Raw genomic sequence first — 4,742 nt, forward strand, 5'->3', positions numbered from 1 at the left:
ATATATATATATATATATATATATATATATGTATAAATTCGATTAGAGATTGTGTTAACTTCATGAAGGGATGACTTCATCGAACGAAGTACTGGTTCAATACGTAGCATTGTTGGGGAATTAATTTCCTTAAAGTAATAGGTGTATATATAAAAACATAGTTTATATTCATATAAAAGAAGAAAAAGAAATTGAAGATTAGGAAGTTTATAACAGCAAATTAATGATCTTCACTTACAGCTTTTTCAATTAATACTCAATAAATTTTAAGCAAATATTAAATTCATATTTATAGGACCTGAGCATAATATTTTCAGGGGAGAAAAGTTATACCCTTGAATGTTTTATATGTGTTTATGGATTCATTATAGCAGACTGATTCAGTGGTTCGGCTTGAGAGACCGATAGAATATGTACTAGGCTTAAAACATAAGTCCTGGGGTCAATACATTCGACTAAGAATTCTTCAGTACGGTGCTCCAGCATGGCTGCAATCAAATCACTGAAACGAAAAAAAGAATACATATAATATTATATACATCTCTATCTCTCTATCTCTCGCACACAGGCACATATAGTATTTTTATATATACTGCAGCTATTAATATTCCACTTTTAAGAGCCCTATCTCCGACTAGTTAATACGCTATTTCAAATATACTAGATAGAAAATATTATTTACTTTCTTTGTTGCACTCTTATACTTATTTCCGTTTCTGAAGTATCCATGTTTTATATACTTTATACATCGGACAGTTAATTGGTAAAATGTTTGAACACACTTCAAATTATGTGAAAATTTATCATTCGTCTCATGGAAAATAAATCTTGAATATCTTTGAAATGTAAACAAATGTAAACATGAAACAATAGAAAAATAAGTTATTATCTCTCTTGTTGGTATTTGAAACCGTGTCCTAACTCTTTGAAGATATATATCATCTAGATGAGAAATTTTAATATCGACAGCATTCGAATACATTTCATGTGAAGTATAAGTGTGTACGGTTATGTTACAAATATTGGTGGAGTCTTTTAAATGAACATGATTTGATAGCAATGCATACAAATTTTGTAGGTTGCAAGCGTGAGATACTCAGTTTGATGTCACTGCGTGGTACCTTGAACAACTTTTTATATCCTCTGATCGACCTATACCCTGTGGGTTGATTTTTACCTGTAATTTAAGAAAGGTACATGTACAGGCCTACTTCACTGTGTCCGCCTGATTATGCGTCAAAATTATGTTAAAGGCAACGTGTCTGTGGAACATTCACATGTTAATTTAGCAACAGCTTATTCAGTTGATCGAACAACTAAATTCTCATCGTCAAAGGACGGAGACTACCCACCACCATACCAATTTAAATGTGAACCAATGAAAGAATAAGCTATTTTCCATCTTACATAGTATTTGAGACTGTGTACCAAGTTTTGAAGATACAATTATATTTTTATGCTTGGTATTTTAACAACATATCTAAGTTATACAGTTCCATTATTGATGGTCCAGATTAATTCCTTGAGCGCAAAGACAGTTGCTTGATATATCTATAAATATATAGCGAAGCTTAAATGCCATTGGGAAGATGATGCAGACGAGAAAATTATTCTGCAAACGGCTGCAGTGTTGGACTCTCCAATCCAGACGAGGAACTCTCTTTACTTATTCAATGTCTATATTTGCTCACAATCCAACCCACAGCATCTTTGACATAAAATTAAATACAAAAAGAAATGCTGTGGTAAGCTTAATATTCCAAAAACAAAAAAAAAAGAAAAGATATACCTCAACGTTTAGCTCCGATGTTCTAAACGCACTGATCTTCAGTAAAAATATTGTACAGTTCGTGTAGTAGCTAATGTCAGTTAAAAGATTCTTCAGGCAACTAGATATGACATTCGACAACAAGAACAGTATGTTCATTGATATAAATTCATCTTGGCTCCAGAAATATTTTTCTCTGATGCTCCTAGTGGAATAGGTACAACTTCTATTTTTTTATATTTTTGGTCAACCTAATTTTTGACAAAAGGTTCGTTCACATATGCAGATTGGTATTAAAGAAGTCTCACCTGGAAATGCTGCAATTTTTCTCACTGGTGGCACAACTTATCATTTTACTTTTAAGATGCCATTCAACTTTGCACATAATGACAGTCATGTGAGCAATATTGACAAAGGATCTTACAAGCGGAGGTTTCTGAACATGGCTAGATTCAAAATAATGTTCGAGTGCTCAGTGTCTCACGGAGTTGCACATGAAGCTCTCTATCGAACCTTACAGAACTTAAGAAGTAAAACAAGCACCATGGGTGGGGTTGTAGTCTTGTTCACTGTTGATTTCAAACACATTTTGCCAATCATCTCAAAGAATACCTAATGAGTTGAGAAAATACCTCAAAGAAACTTGTACTTGGAGTCAGGAAGACATTTTCATTGATCATCATTCTAACAGATGCGGTTAATAAAGATGTTTCAGCAGTTAGTCCTGTTTGCAAAAGTTTTACTTTAGTTAGGGGTAACAATCAGCCATCAGTTTATAATTGGAGATATCAAAATAGAAAAAAATGTAGATTAATTATATATTCATCTCTACATTTCCTATTTAAAGTTTATTCTTGCATCTCATAGAATTTTAGAAAGTATTTATAGCTTTCTGAATGTGCCTATCTCTCCAAAATAGCATAACCCCGGACACTAATATCCTTCGTATTACGGACATAAGGCCTGAAATTTTTGGGGAGAAGGATAGTCGAAAAGATCGACCCTACTGATCGACTGGTACTTATTTCATCTACCCCAAAAGGATAAAATGCAAAGCCGACCTTGACAGTATTTGAACTCAGAAATGCCTCCAAGCATTTTGTTCGGCGTGTTAATAATTCTGCCAGCTCGCTGCCTTATGCAGGATACTAATATCGATTTCAAATTTTGGCACAAGGCCAGCAATTTCGGGGCAGGGTGTAAGTCGGTTACATCGACCACAGTGTCCAACTGGTACTTATTTTATTGACTTTGAAAAGATGAAATGCGAAGTTGACCTCCGCGGAATTTGAACTCAGAAAATAAAGACGGACGAAATGCTACTAAGCGTTTTACCCGGCGTGCTAACTATTCTTTCAGCTCACTGCTTTTGCAGGATACAGATATCTTCATTTAACAGGTACCAGCCCAATCCAGATGGAAATTGTCAATTCACGTTGGAGTTGGTATTAACGATGGTTACAACTATACAACCTGGTTTCTCAATTTCCTTCAGCCCATTGATGACCCTCTTCACAATCTGAAGCTGAGCGTTGGAGCACTCATTCTGCTGCTCCAAAATTTGGATAAACTAAAACCTTGTAGTTGTATAAGACTAGTTGTCTTGCGTACCATGTAATCGAAGACGCCATTATCATTGAGCGTGCCAAAACAGATGTTTTCACTCCATACATTTCTCACATTTCAACAGATATGCAATATCGGTTCGAGCGCTTTCAATTCTTAGTGAAATGAGTATGTTTCCTATAATCATCAACGTTCTTTTGGAGAGTTCGTCAAGGTTGCTGATATTAATGAGACAAGTCTGTTTTACTCACGGTTAGTTCTATTTTGATTGCCTAGCGAATTAATTCTATTTTATGTGTTGCATTGCAATTTAGTGTTATAAGAAAATAAAGTAAAGCAGAAAATTATCGATAAACACAGTTTTAAAAGCTTCACAAGTCACAGAAATTTGGAAATGTTCAACTTTATACTGATATCAAAGTTGTAATAAAAATATATGCAAATAACATACAAAATCACCCCATAAAAAAAAACTTGCTGTAAGTCATTTAGTATAACATATATAATTTAAATATATAATCTGTGTGTGTGTATGAATATATGTACGTGTGTGTCGTGTATATATATATCCCACCACATACAAACATATGCATACACGCACACACATTATATATATATATATATATACTTTCATATATAATAGTGTATAAACAATTTACACATTTATACACGAAAGAGGTGACCTTTGACAGGACACCTTACATTCTAGAAAGGGCAGTTAAATCTCGAACCACGAATAAGACCAATTTCAAAGGGAATTTTCTACCCTTATTAGTTTCACAGTAAAATTTTCGTAGTTTCAAAGCCTTTCTGGCACGTGGTTTTAATTTTTTATTATTATTTGCTGCTGAATGTAACTGCGCTTGCGCGGTGAATTTGAAAACATTATGTATAAGTATGTAGCATGTGTATTTTCGGTGCTGTTTGCTGCATAAATATGCATTAATTTAAGCGCACTCACTGATGAAGTACAGATGGCAAATTAATTTATTTTGCACATTGATGCAGAAGAAATAATATATTTTGCACATCGATACCCGAGCCTGAGAGTAACTACAAACATTTTTTTTTTTTGCATTTTAATTGCCTTTAGAATTGCTTTTTTTCGTGGTTTGCGCTTTAACTGCCCTTTCTATCATGTAAGGTGCCCTTTCAAAGGTCACCTTTTTCGTGTATAAATACGTAAATTGTTTATACACTATTACATATGAAAATATGTTGTCTATTGACTTTATTACGCATGCTAGCCACCGGTATGAACATTTTTCTAAATTTTCTACCTTTATTATTTTCACAGTATATATTATTATTTTCACAATATATATATATATACTTACTTGAAAATGGATGCTTTGCGTTCAATTGTAATATATTATATTATATAATATATTATATTATATATATATAT

At 33.2% G+C, this 4,742-nt stretch overlaps 1 long non-coding RNA gene across 1 annotated transcript in view; it reads right to left on the reverse strand.

Moving 5' to 3' along the window:
- Nucleotides 1-191: 191 nt before the first annotated feature.
- LOC128248720 (uncharacterized) overlaps nt 192-4,742 on the reverse strand; it is a 17,189-nt gene continuing 12,638 nt past the window's right edge. The window contains exon 2 of the long non-coding RNA XR_008264886.1: nt 192-502. This is a non-coding gene — a long non-coding RNA (uncharacterized LOC128248720). The remainder of the gene's footprint in view (nt 503-4,742) is intronic.

This window comes from Octopus bimaculoides, chromosome 9, assembly GCF_001194135.2.
Source record: "Octopus bimaculoides isolate UCB-OBI-ISO-001 chromosome 9, ASM119413v2, whole genome shotgun sequence".
NCBI classification, from domain to species: domain Eukaryota; kingdom Metazoa; phylum Mollusca; class Cephalopoda; order Octopoda; family Octopodidae; genus Octopus; species Octopus bimaculoides.